This window comes from Bombyx mori, chromosome 17, assembly GCF_030269925.1.
Source record: "Bombyx mori chromosome 17, ASM3026992v2".
Classification (NCBI taxonomy): Eukaryota; Metazoa; Arthropoda; class Insecta; order Lepidoptera; family Bombycidae; genus Bombyx; species Bombyx mori.
Genome location: NC_085123.1, coordinates 11655200 through 11670235, shown reverse-complemented (window position 1 = coordinate 11670235; position 15036 = coordinate 11655200). Strand labels below are relative to the sequence as shown.

Below are 15036 nucleotides of genomic sequence, written 5' to 3'. Positions count from 1 at the left end.
CTTCGTCACCGCGGTAAACTTTGACCGTCTGCGATCGTTCGCAGATGCTATCCGTAGGTCGGTAACCCCCGAACAGCGGCTCGCGGCCGCTTTCGATCACATGGACGTCTACGAGTCCGTGTCTCGCACGTTATAAAAATTCTTTACCGGTAATCAATGGCGCAAAAAGGTAGAGAAAAACCGTATTCCCTTACGTTAGCATTCTACAATGCTAACGGACTCGCGCGGCAACGCGATCAAATTTTCGAATTCCTCCGCGATAATCTTGTAGATATTTTGTTAGTGCAGGAGACCTGTCTGAAGCCCTCGCGTCGTGACCCGAAAGTCGCGAATTACGTCATGGTTAGGAATGACAGACTCACCGCCTCCAAAGGCGGGACTGCCATTTACTATAGGCGGGCTCTGCACGTTGTTCCTCTCGATACTCCCTCGCTCTTACATATCGAGGCGTCAGTGTGCCGTATCTCGCTGACGGGACACCAGCCGATCGTCATCGCATCCGTTTATCTCCCCCCGGACAAGCCCCTCCTGAGCAGTGACATCGAGTCACTGTTTGGCATGGGAGACTCCGTCATCCTGGCAGGCGATTTAAATTGCCACCACACTAGGTGGAACTGCCATCGTACGAACGTTAACGGTAGGCGTCTCGACGCGTTTATAGACGACCTCACTTTTGAAGTAGTCGGTCCCCCAACTCCAACATGTTATCCGTATAACATCGCGCTCCGTCCGAGCACTATAGACCTGGCATTGCTTAGGAACGTAACTCTGCGCTTACGTTCCATCGAAGCACTGTCAGAGCTCGACTCAGACCACCGACCTGTCCTTATGCAGCTCGGTCGCCCTCACAACCCAGCCACTGTTACGAGGACCATGGTGGATTGGAATAAGCTGGGCACGTGCCTAGCCGAAGCCGCTCCGCCAATCCTCCCTTACGGCCCGGATTCGAATCTATCCCCCGAGGACACCGTCGAATCCATAAACATCATTACCGATCACATCTCTTCCGCGATCATTAGATCTTCAAAAGAAGTCGATGTGGAGGACAGCTTCCACCGCATCAGACTGTCCTCCGAACTTAGGAATCTCTTAAGAGTTAGGAACGCGGCAATCCGGGCCTACGATCGTCTTCCCACGCATTCAAACCGGATTCGGATGCGTCGTCTACAACGCGAAGTCCACTCCCGCCTAAGTGACGCGCGTAACGATAATTGGCATAGTTATTTAGAACAACTCGTGCCCTCCCACCAAGCATACTGGCGACTAGCTAGGACTCTCAAATCCGAAACTACCGCTACTATGCCTCCCCTCGTACGCCCTTCAGGCCAACCACCGGCATTCGATGACGATGACAAGGCTGAGCTGCTGGCCGATGCACTGCAAGAGCAGTGCACCACCAGCACTCAACACGCGGACCCCGAACACACCGAGTTAGTCGACAGGGAGGTCGAGCGCAGAGCTTCCCTGCCGCCCTCGAACGCGTTACCCCCCATTACCACTGACGAAGTTAGAGACGCGATCCACAACCTCCAACCTAGGAAGGCACCCGGCTCCGACGGCATCCGCAACCGCGCGCTAAAACTCTTGCCAGTCCAACTGATAGCAATGTTGGCTACAATTTTAAATGCCGCTATGACGCACTGCATCTTTCCCGCGGTGTGGAAAGAAGCGGACGTTATCGGTATACATAAGCCGGGCAAACCGACAAACGAAACTTCTAGTTACCGTCCGATTAGTCTCCTCCCGACGATAGGAAAAATTTACGAACGGCTCCTTAGGAAACGCCTCTGGGATTTTGTTACCGCGAACAAAATTCTCATAGACGAACAGTTCGGATTCCGCTCTAAACACTCGTGCGTACAACAAGTGCACCGCCTCACGGAGCACATCCTGATAGGACTAAATAGGCGTAAACAAATCCCGACCGGCGCCCTCTTCTTCGACATCGCGAAGGCGTTCGACAAAGTCTGGCACAACGGTTTAATTTACAAACTGTACAACATGGGAGTGCCAGACAGACTCGTGCTCATCATACGAGACTTCTTGTCGAACCGTTCGTTTCGATATCGAGTAGAGGGAACTCGTTCTCGTCCCCGTCAACTGACTGCCGGAGTCCCGCAAGGCTCCGCGCTCTCCCCGTTATTATTTAGTTTGTATATCAATGATGTACCCCGGTCTCCGGAGACCCATCTAGCGCTCTTCGCCGATGACACGGCTATCTACTACTCGTGTAGGAAGATGTCGCTGCTTCATCGGCGACTCCAGATCGCAGTAGCCACCATGGGACAGTGGTTCCGGAAGTGGCGCATCGACATCAACCCCACGAAAAGCACAGCGGTGCTCTTCAAAAGGGGTCGCCCTCCGAATACCACTTCGAGCATCCCACTCCCTAATAGGCGCGCAAACACCTCCGCCGTTAGTCCCGTCACTCTCTTTGGCCAGCCCATACCGTGGGCCTCGCAAGTCAAATACCTAGGCGTCACCCTCGACAGAGGGATGACATTCCGTCCCCATATTAAAACGGTACGCGACCGTGCCGCCTTCATATTAGGACGTCTCTACCCTATGCTTTGCAAGCGAAGCAAACTGTCCCTCCGTAATAAGGTAACTCTCTACAAAACTTGCATACGCCCCGTTATGACGTATGCAAGCGTAGTGTTCGCTCACGCAGCCCGCACCAACTTGAAGCCCCTTCAGGTTATTCAATCCCGATTCTGCAGGATAGCCGTCGGAGCACCATGGTTCCTGAGGAACGTGGATCTCCACGATGACCTGGAGCTTGACTCTGTCAGTAAGTATCTACAGTCGGCATCGCTGCGCCATTTTGAGAAGGCGGCACGACATGAGAACCCTCTCATCGTAGCCGCTGGAAATTACATACCCGACCCAGTAGACCGAATGGTAAACCGTCGACGTCGCCCAAAGCACGTCATTACGGATCCTCCTGATCCATTAACGGTGCTCTTAGGCACCACAAGCACCGGTCACCGTCCTCGTCGAACCCGTCGCTTGCGACGAAGGGCTCGACGAGCGAACTAACCCATAGACACAGCCCACTGAGTTTCTCGCCGGATCTTCTCAGTGGGTCGCGTTTCCGATCCGGTGGTAGATTCTGCGAAGCACTGCTCTTGCTAGGGTCAGTGTTAGCAACTCTCCGGTTGAGCCCCGCGAGCTCACCTACAAACGTTAGGGTGAAGCTGAAATAGCCTCTCAAGGCTATCAGCAAAGGTAGGGAAAAAAAAAAAAAAAAAAAAAAAAAAAAGGAAACCACTGATATTTATATGCAGGTGTGACTCAGAATACATATTTAAAACAAAATTAAACGAACTAAATAAAATTACTTTTTAATTCTTTATTTCTTGGGAGCAAAAGCGTCATAATCCATGTCTCTATGTATGTAAGTAGACAAAGACAATACAGTCAGGTATGGTTTGTGAACTTTGTTTGTCAAAGATTTTCTTTTCATTTAGTAACGTCGACTAGTTTTGGTGCTATCAACTTTTTTACTAAAGTTACTTGTTTTATTTTAATGCCTGTCAAAATCGAATTGAAATATATTAATTTAATTCTTGAGATGTCAGGAATTGTGGTCGCCTTTTGATCATCTGGTGCGTTCCTATCGAACGGTAGGCTATCTATAAATGCATTACGAAAATAGACAGGTAGGTAGTTGGGATTTTTTCCCCTACCTAATCGGTCGCGGACTGCCTTAATGTGGGGACGGAATGTCATCCCTCTGTCAAGGTTAACGTCTATCTAGGTACTAACCTTCGAATAGGTCCGATATCCGACATATCAACTTTTCGAATTGCCTATTTATTATGATTGGTAATTTTTATTGTTTTTTGAAAATACTCAAGATTATTAAGCGGCTTCAGTTATTTTATGTAAAATGTATGTTATGTACGGTTAATGTTAGATTAATGTGAAGTCGTCGTGGCCTAAAGGATAAGACGCCCGGTGCATTCATGTTGAAGCGATGCACCGGTGTTCGAATCCCAGGCGCGTACCAATTTTTCTAATGAAATACGTACTCAACGAATGTTCACGATTGACTTCCACGGTGAAGTAGTAATAAAAATTAAATCTGCAAAATTATAATTTGCGTAATTACTGGTGGTAGAACCCCTTGTGAGTCCGCACGGGTAGGTACTACCACCCCGCCTATTTCTGCCGTAAAACAGCAATGCGTTTCGGTTCTTGAGACCTTAGAACTCGTGTCTCAAGGTGGATGGCGCATTTACGTTGTAGATGTCTATGGGCTCCAGTAACCACTTAACACCAGGTGGGCTGTGATCTCGTCAACCTATCTAAGCAATAATAAAAATATATGTTATTTAGATATTTACTGGAGTTCAGTGGACTTTTTAAACGAATCCGAGAAGCAATACTAAACAGTTTTTGAATGGTCTTAATTACACTTTTAGATCTGAACAAAAACTAAATTTGCGTAAAAAACAAATTCACTCTTGAAGTTTCCGTCAATAAACGACACTAGCTCGCTTATAATGTTTCTTAAAGTACATCAAAAGTCAAACAGATTTATTCATTCGTAAGAGCGAGAATAATCAATAATAAAATTCACAAATACAACCTACGGATAATAAGGAATGACAAAAAAAATACACACACACACACACACACACACACAATCCAATTTAACGGTGCTCCTACCGAATGTACATTCAAAATATTAATAACATAGATAATTATTAATAAATTCAACAAGTCGTCAGTTAATAAAAGTAAACAGATTAACTAATAAATAACTTGATTGCCCGTCATTTGTATTTCCATCGGCCGCTGATTGATTTGAGCTTAAGCGTACGTTGCGGGTTTTTGTTGAGGTCATCGTACGAGCGTCCAAATAATATTTATTAACTTCATAATGCTGCAGGGTCTTCGCCGTGAGTTTCGTAATGTTAAGTAGATTAGTTCTGTACAAAACTTAATGTGTACTTGCTTAATGATTATTACACGCTGTACGTTTTCTTTGAAACGGCCGATGTGTTTTTTTTTTTTTTGGTAGTCAAGTTGAGTAGACTTGCCCACGGCCTTCTTGAGTGGCTACCGGAGCGACTACATCGTCTCGACATATGTAGTCGAAGTCGTAATAGCTCATTGCTACTTTGAGCACGAAATACGCGATGCAACGTCAAGTTGGTTGTGAACTTAATTATCCAAACCTAATTATAAATAAGAATGGAAACCGTTAATTACATTATTTTTTTTGTTATATTATTCTTATTCCTGTTGATATGACGCCATGTTTACTGATGTTAGGATGTCATGTGATCCGCACTGTCTATTTCTGTCGTGAAGCAGCAATGAGTTTCGGCTTGAAGAGTGGGGTAGCCGTTATACTGTTAAAACTGAGACCTTAGAAGATGGCGGCAGTTACGTTGTAGTTACGATGGACTCCGGTAACCACTTAACACCAGGTGGGCCATGCGATCGTACACTCACCTAAGCAATAAAAAGAATAAAAAATCACACAAGGAAAGCAACATTGTTTTTTCAGCCCACAAACGTCCACTGCTGGACATAGGCCTCCCCCAAGCCTCGCCACAAAGACCGGTCCTGCGCTGCCTGCATCCAGCGGATCCCCCCGAACCTCAATAGATCGTCGGCCCATCTTGTGGGAGGCCTTTACATTTACATTTTATTATTTTTTTTGTAAATTTATCGTCTCAAAATAATGTTTGATATGGATTTTAAAAAAAAGACAACCACATCTAAGTGTGCCCGTGTGAAGTTCCTAAGTACGCAGGTACAGTTAAATTGTAAGTTGGTAAGCTTAAATAAATATTAGATTTACAAATTAAGTATTTTAATGAACGTAACGCTCAGATGACTGATGAGCAAGTGTATATCTATATATATATAGAAACGTAGAAAACGAACCCAACCGACTTAAATGACACGGATGATTCGGCAAATTCAAACTTTAATGAGCCACTTAGCCGGCTATCGCCTAGAGAATGTTTGAAGTCGCAACACTCATTCTCCAACAAATGTACACATTGTGGCCTTAAATTTACACACACATACGTAAATATTTAATCCCGTGATGCGTATACTTCGGTATAGACGTTCTCGCTTTATCGAACAAAAAAAATACTAAGATTTTTTTTTGTTGTCTAGACGGGTGGACGAGCTCACAGCCCACCTGGTGTTAAGCGGTTACTGGAGCCCATAGACATCTACAACGTAAATGCGCCACCCACCTTGAGATAGAAAGTTCTAAGGTCTCAAGTATAGTTACAACGGCTGCCCCACCTTTCAACCCGAAACGCATTACTGCTTCACGGCAGAAATAGGCAGGGTGGCGGTACCTACCCGCGTGGACTCACAAGAGGTCCTACCACCAGTAACATCAAAGTCAAGCATCAGATCTTTCGAATTGGGTAATAATAAGATTAATAATAAGACTACAAAAAAAATGTTTTCTTGAGGATTAGCTGTAAACAGCATATGGTTATTGGGAGAGTAACGGCAAACTATGCAGTGTGATCACTAAGAAGAATGACGTGCAACAGCTAGAAAACGTGCAGTCGATAAAGAATAAGTCCTAATCCATACATTATTCCATACATATATCCATACAAGATTATTGAACACCATGTCCAATAATCAAGAATGGTCCTTCCAGCAAGACTCGGCGCCAGGTCATGAAGCTCGGTCTACGCAGTCTTGGTTGGAAACAAACGTTTCGGACTTCATCAGAGCTGAAGACTGGCCCTCGTCTAGTCCCGATCTTAATCCGCTGGATTATGATTTATGGTCAGTTTTAGAGAGTACGGCTTGCTCTAAACGCCATGGTAATTTGGAGTCCCTAAAACAATCCGTACGATTGGCAGTGAACTTTTTCCCATGGAAAGAGTGCGTGCTTCTATTGATAACTGGCCTCAATGTTTAAAGGACTGTATTGCAGCCAATGGAGACCACTTCGAATAAGCTTTTTATACTTTAAATTGTTTTATATTTATGTATTAAACTAACACACTGTAAAAGTAATAAATGTTATTTGCAATAGATTTTTTTTGATTTTTAGTTGTAACAGTATTTATGACCAGACTAAGTATATAGATAAGTTCCAAATGTTAATGGAATATACTAATCGCATTATCTCGAAATCCTCAAATACAGCAGATTTCTTATGTGATTATCACAAAGAGTATTGATAAACGTTTTTTTGTTTATCTAAGTAGGATTGTTTCTTTCATATTCTTTCATTAGCCAGCCAGCATTCAAGAAAAAACGTCTCAAAAAATTCCTATTTAAATAAATAACAGAAGCTTATGCGCGATTACGTGACATCTGTCAAATGGCTGGCGTGAAACTCGACGTGCAAGTGACGTTGGCAATTTAGTTGTACCTCCCGGCTACAGCTTCTCGGTCGTGGTGGCCGTGAAAATTACATGCCTCTCGAAGGATACCGTGTCTCTTTAGAAAGTGGCCATACGTTAATTACCGATGATTAACAAATAAAAGAAGAAAAGCCGCAACAACAACAATCTTACATCCAGTTATTGAATACTAGCGACCCGCCCTCGCTTCGCTTCGGAAATATTAAAACACACATGAAACAAAAAAAATAAAAAAAAGTAGCCTATGTTCATCAGGGACAATGTCGGCTTCTAATGGAAAAATATTTTTTCAAATCGGTCCAGTAGTTTCGGAGCCTATTCGAAACAAACAAACAAACAAATATTTCCTCTTTATAATATTAGTATAGAAATATTCTCTATTTGTTATTTCGAGATTGGCGAGTGTAGTTCTCAGTAATCAGTGCTTTGGTTAATTATTATCGGGTGGGCCTAGTAATGCTAGTTTACCTGCAGCGACCATTACAAGTAATATTAAAATACTTTCGGCTTATTCATACCATATAAACAAAAACGACGTTGACGAGTCCATACGTATATATTACTCGTGGTAGGGCCTCTTGTGAGTCCGCACGGGTAGGTACCACCACCCTGCCTATTTCTGAAGTAGTAGTGCGTTTCGGTTCGAAGGGTGGGGCAGCCGTTGTAACTATACTGAGACCTTAGAGCTTATATCTCAAGGTGGGTGGCGCATTAACGTTGTAGATGTCTATGGGCACCAGTTACCACATAACACCAGGTGGGCTGTGAGCTCGTCCTCCCATCAAAGCAATAAAAAAAATAAAAAAGTATATATGAAAAATCTTATACGTACATAATATGTGTCAACTATGTTTTTATTTTTATAATCAGATAACCTAATCGCTCAGAAATATAGACGGCACAATGTGAAACCTGCTTATTAAGCACAATACAAGAGAAATTCATTTAGAGATGCACTAATTCGTTCAGATTGATCATCGATGTCGACCAAAGAAGAAAAAAAGCCACCATATCAATCACACACATAAAGAAAATTAAATATTCACGAACCGGACGCTTCGTCATTATGCACCACGAGCACAAAGGCGCTCCTAACATTATGATCGTTTTGTCGATCACTTTCATCGATGTAAAAAACTGTAAATTTATTATTTGGTGCCGTAAAAAGTGCTTGAAAAACCTAACTTAATTGTCACGGTCATTCGGATGGATTGACGGGCCGGAGTATTATTAGTTTTTGTTCGTTAAAACATTCGCTTTCACTGAAATGTGTCGTATTCTTTAAATAAAGGTTTTATAAGAGAGAATCCTCTTTCGTTATTACCTGCCAGTTACATTCTCGAGCTACAATAGACTCCTTATGATTAACGGCCTCAAATTCAGATTTTCACCTGTGTTACAAATTTCACATGCGTGACAAAAATATTTTTAAGCAAAACGCAACTGATTCCGAACGAAAATCAAACTAGTCCTTCGTAACATACAATAATCTCATGAAACAATACACAGACTAGACTTTCTCTTTAATTTTTTTTATTTATTTACTTAATATCTCTTTAATATCAAGACTTTAATACGCTTTTATTATCTTGATATTATACATGTATATTTGTTCGCAATGTAACGTAATCTTTGAAATATATTTCGTCTTCAAGACGCCTTATTAATTTGAAAAGTATCACACGCATCTAGAACACAATACTACAACTTCGCTCTAATATCCTGGCCAGTATATCGTTTTTAAAAAAAAAAGATTAAATGAATTGTTAGTTCGGTTTGCTATATTATAATCGTGTCTTTTTTTGGTTTTTTGAAACTACATTTATTCTGATTAGATTTTGAACAGCATTAAACAAAAATAGAAAACCTTTTATTGACCCATAAATACGATCACACATTCCGCTTGATATTAAAGGAGACACAGGATCCCAAAAATGTCACAACAAGGATTCCACTGCCCTCGGATCAGACATCGGAGTCTAGTCAGGTCAACTACATTTGTAAAGCAGTTCAAATTGGCTGACCGTTGGCTTAGTAAATAGCAGCCCTGACTGCTGGGCCAAGAGTCTTGGGTACCCATTTAACGATAAGTTTTATCTTGTCATCAGGTTTGAGCCCCGTGAGCTCACCTACTAGTTAAGGCGACGCTGATATAGCCTCTGAAGGCTATAAGCTTAGGTAGGAAAAATAAAAATAAATAAATAAAAAGCAGTCCTGACTGCTGGGCCAAAATTGGTGGGCGCCCATTTTGGGAATTTAACGAACAGTTTTGGGTTTACTCTCTCTGTCAGGGTCTTTAATTTAATATTTAAACATATATAAGTGCATACTCGTTGATGTATATCAGATTCATATAGGTATTGTGATAGGATATTGGGTGAACCGAAAAAAAATTTTTTTTTGACACGATGCAAATTTATTTATTAGTAATAGATAGGTTAATAATAATATATTATATTATCTCTCTCTTCGATCGGTTCCTCACTGCTGAGGATCGTGACTCCGTCCGATTTCGTCAACCAACTGTCTCCATCGATCCCGCCCTGCAGCCCCATTATTATATTATAGATTAACAGAAATCTCCAAACGCTTGAAGGAGGTTACACGTGATGCTAAGGCTGGCTGGTACTTTGCACAGAGAGTGAGTCTGGCTGTCCAACGAGGCAACGTAGCCAGTATCTTGGGAACTGTGCCTCCTTCAAGCGCATTGGAAGATCTGTTCTACTGTGTCAGTTGATTTATGTTAAATTGTTTTGATTTGACTTTTTGTTAATAATAATAAATTGTATTTATATATATTAGATTATAGATAATAGATTATGCTAACTTCATTTAAAGCTGTGATAATAATACTGTATTTCGTCTTCTATTCTATAGGCCACTACTGGACTGATAATAGGACATAAATAAATACGAACACACGACAGCGAGCCAACACAATGGCTGGTGTGTCGGACACTAGTGTTGTAGTCTAGTCGTTGCTTGTATTAGTGTAACGGTTCTGCAGACACTGGAAACGCGTTTAGTTTAGCATTGTTTTGTCATGGGATGATTTATACGTTGAATTCACTAATATGTTGTAGATACATTTTATATTTGACTATGCCTTATGCCTGCGACTTCGCCCGCGTGGAATAGTTACTTTGGCATAACGCTAAATTTTACCCCCACTTTATTTACGTAGAAAGTGAAAATATTTTGAAACATTCTTTATCGGTGCTCCATTTGTATTGGTCTTACCGTGATGTTACATTGCCTATAGCCTTCCTCAATAAATGGGCTATCTAACACTGAAATCTGACCAGTAGTTCCTGAGCTTAGCGCGTTCAAACAAACAAACAAACTCTTCGGCTTTATAATAGTAGTATAGATGTATCAAGCTATATTTCTATCGCGAGGCAGAAGAGTGGAACAGACTTTTTTATTGCTCAAACGTTTGATCGGTCCACTTGATGTTAAGTGGTTACCTGATCCCATTGACATCAGCAACGTAAATGCCGTCACCCAACTTCAAGCATTAGTTCTGAATCTCACTTTTACAGTACAAAGGCTGTCTTACCTGTCAAATCGAAACGCATTACTGCTTCACCGTAGAAATTGGATAGATGTTGGAGCAGAAATAGGCAGGGCTTATACAATATAACTTAAGCCTCAATCAGACATCATCGCGGCAGATCATCGTTACCAAATAAAGGCTAAATGATCCCTTGAACGAGTACACTAGAAGGAACGCGGTATGCGAGAAATGGCGACGTCTTGTGAAGCGCACCACCACCCGAACTGATGACCACGATCACTCTGCCAAGAGTACAAACAACTATGAAGGTAAGGTTTTTTTTTATTGCTATATAGACAGTGCTCACAGCCCACCTGGTGTTAAGTGGTTACTGGAGTCCATAGACATTTACAACGTAAATACCACCACACACCACCTTGAGATATAGGTTCTAAGGTCTCAGTATAGTCACAACGGCTGCCTCACGCTTGAAACCGAAACGCATTACTGCTTCACGGCAGAAATAGGTGGGGTGGTGGTATCTACCCGTGCGGACTCACAAGGGGTCCTACCACCAGTAATTACGCAAATTATAATTTTGCGGGTTTGATTTTTCAGATATCACAAAGCCGATATTATACGTCACGTCACAATTTAAATAAGCTCTAGTAGACATGATGCCAATTTAGTTGTGAGATCGTCTTTATAGCTTTCAGTAGTACTTCAAACTAAGTTAGCAGTTGAAATCTTCATGTAACGAATGTATGATAATTTAAAACATCATTACGGCTCAACCTCATTCTGACAGGCACGAAATTTTTCCACACAAAATTGTAACATATTCCAATGTATGAACGTCGGATATTATTTGAAAAAAAAAAAAAAAAACAGTTTTTATTTAAAGCTTATAAGACCTAAACGTATGTCAGTACTAAAATACTTATAAGCCATTTGAATTACAATCAATTAAATCGCATTATTTAAATAAAACGTAACCCGCAATTCTCCTATCAAGACCAATAAATCCGAGTAACATTAAAACTGCTCTTTGCTATGCGATACCTAAATAACCAGCGGCCGTCTTAGGTGTAAAAACTTTATTTACAATCGTTTATATTACATAATGATTTATTATGCGACCGAGTGTTTTATTCACCGTTGCACATGTCGCTGTGGTTTATTTGCGTTGCTAAATAGCGATTAAAAACGTTTATTTCTTAGCGCGTTTAATGCGTGAAGGTTTATTTATTGTTAGATGTTGGACGACGGAAGTATCTGGAATATTCCTTTTTTTTTTTAATTCACGACGTCAGCTATTAATGCTTTGAGCCTTAGCTCTAGTGCATTCTTGCGACTAAGTAAATGCGATAAGGGTACGCTAAGAGATGCTAAGGTGCTCTTATGAGCAAATTTTATGCGCACTTAAATCTTAAGAAAGTTATCATGTATCTTATAGTATATAAATTAATAGAATACGCGAAAAAATTCATTTACCTACCTGAATTTTAAATAATACCTGATTTTAAATGATTACCGCAGCTTAAAAATATCACAGCAGAGTCGTGAGATCAAAATTTAAATTGCATTGTATTTTTTTATTTATTTTTTATTGCCCTTGTAGCCAGACGAGCACAAGGCCTACCTGTTGATGTGTGGTTACCGTTGCCCATGGACTTCAGCAATGCCAGGGGCAGAGTCAAGCCACTGTCTACCGCTGTATTACAGCTGCTCCACCTTTGAAACGGAAAGGCACGACAGCTTGCGTTCAGAAATAGGCAGAACCGTGCTTTCAACCCATGCGAGCTTAAAATACGCCATGCCATTAGTAAATAATTGTTGATAATCGTAGTGCTCTGGTAGTATCGAGTTGGTGCCTATTCTCCGATACCTTAATCGCGTAGCACGACACCCGCGGGAATAGATGGCGGTACTATTCCATCCCAATACCGCACTGCCGAAGACGTACTTAAAGAGCCGAAGAAGTAAATATAAGTAAGTATCTACCGCCACTGATAGATAATAATGAACTTTGGTTGAATATTACAGAAACGCAATAAGGAAGGTATGTTAAATGATAATTTATATTAATTTGTATGCTGTGAAAAATGCTGTGAAAATGCAAAAACATTAAACTCTTTGAATGAAAATTTGAAGTCGATTAAGGCGTCGGTTATACTAGCGGGATTAACATTGAGTATATGTATTAACATTACGAAGTGCTGAGAAAATCACTATTTTTAAACACTGTTCTTATTTTTTTCGGGAGAAAGTTTAATGTGTTTATTAATTGCATTAATTGCATCATCACGTACTTATTACGCAGATTGAATTAATTGAATCTCGCTCTCGATTTAAATTTAAAGTTTAAATATACAAGTACTTAATTATTAAAGAAACTCTTCAATCGTTTCGTCACGATTTTAATTATATTACATAAATTGGTTTACGTGTAATTTTCACAGATCAGTTTGAATTTCAAACTATTCAAATGATACACCTAATAATTCAAGCTAACATTGACTTGAAAGTTTTTTCAACTGTTAATTCCAAAGGATCACATAGACATAATATTAAAGTAAAAAAACAAATGTAAGCGTGGTATGGATCAAACTGTGGTACACTTGTTAATTGAATGTAAAGCATATGACATAGAAAGACAATTTTGTAAAATCCCTGATAATTTAACAGACTGTCTGACTCAAGATGGGTATAAGCAGACCCTTAGTTTTTTAAAGATCATTGGTTTGTATAATTTAGTATGATGTCGAAGTCAATGTAACTCAAAATGATACTGTAAGCTGTGGTCATTAATGACCCTAGTTGTTAAAAAGCGACCTTAAATAAATAAATTAAAAAAAAATATTATTAAAGTAAACGAAACTGAAACAGAACAATATTATAAACAAAATAAACCGGAGAAAGTCTTGTTACGTAGTAAATATTATAATAAATATCCATAAACGTAGTGTTTTCTACCGGGAGCTCTAGACATAATCATAACTAATTTTACGATGTAATCTCGGGTTTTTTATTGTCATTATTCTATTTCCAACGCTTCGAATACTTTAGTTTTTTTTTTTTCTGAGCTAATTTTCGAGGTCACGGCTTACTGTTTTCATAATATATTATGTAATGTATTCGCGACAACCTTTATTTGTCTATATATGTATAGGCAAATAAAGGACTATAGTCCTAAATCGCTTTACTTTTTTTCAGTTTTTCTTATCTGATTGAGTGATCATTAGTATGTACAATATCACAAAGCCACATCATTTTGATGAGACTCATATTATTAGCATGTACTTCATTTCGCTATTATGACGAAAACAGAAAAAAACGGGTAAAGTGTGAAATTTTCATCTTTTGGTATTTGAAAGTCTAAATTTTGGTGTAAATGATTTTAGCAATAAAATTAATAGCATTGAATTAGAAACACTAAAAAATAAACAGTAAAAGCCCCTACCTATCGGCACGTGGCAATGGATATTTGGAAATATAACCAAAGGAGGTTTGACGATAGACAAGCAGCCGATTCCCTATCCCTATTTGCCAAATCCCTATGCACCGTGATAAGAGGTCATACTGCCGACCCAACAAAATATGGGATACGGGAAGAAGAAGAAAATACTTTAGCTCGCTACAACAATAGATAGAAGGAAGTTATAACAGAAAAACCTTTATTAGCTATTTATGATCATCAGTGAGTTTAACTATAAATTTTAAATTATGATAGGGCGTATCTGTTTATAAAGAACACAATGTAATCGCGTATTCTTTTTCATCTCATTCATTCTCCATCAAGGTAATAATTTCCACAGAATAAACTTAGACGGACTCACTCACCTGAGGTTTATCTCGTAATCTGTAACAGATAAGAGTAAGTTAACAATAGTCTGTTTACATCAAATAGCTTGTCTGTTGTAAATAAAATTATAATGAAATCATTTTCAAAAAGAACGTTTTTAAATATTGTAGCAGTTAGCGTAAGTAGTAATTTTGTATTATAAAAAGCTTGTGTCTGGTAGTGTAAAAGTTATTTTTAAAATCAATAAAGTCATTCTTGTCGGATGTTGATAAAAAAATACTTATATATTAGTTTAAAATACACAGTCCTTTGTCTACGGAATTTGACTTGAATGAAAGAAAACACTTAAATTCATAGACCAGCGG

The 15036-nt window shown here is 39.8% G+C and overlaps 1 protein-coding gene across 4 annotated transcripts in view; it reads right to left on the bottom strand.

The window, feature by feature from the left end:
* LOC101746405 (circumsporozoite protein) overlaps window positions 1–15036 on the bottom strand; it is a 119341-nt gene that overhangs the window by 47734 nt on the left and 56571 nt on the right. For 2 of the 4 annotated variants that reach the window (XM_021352129.3, XM_012695849.4), the window contains exon 2: window positions 14710–14728. The exons of the other annotated variants lie outside the window; for them this stretch is intronic. The gene's annotated coding sequence lies outside the window, so the exon portion shown is untranslated. The remainder of the gene's footprint in view (window positions 1–14709; window positions 14729–15036) is intronic. 4 annotated transcript variants of the gene reach the window in all.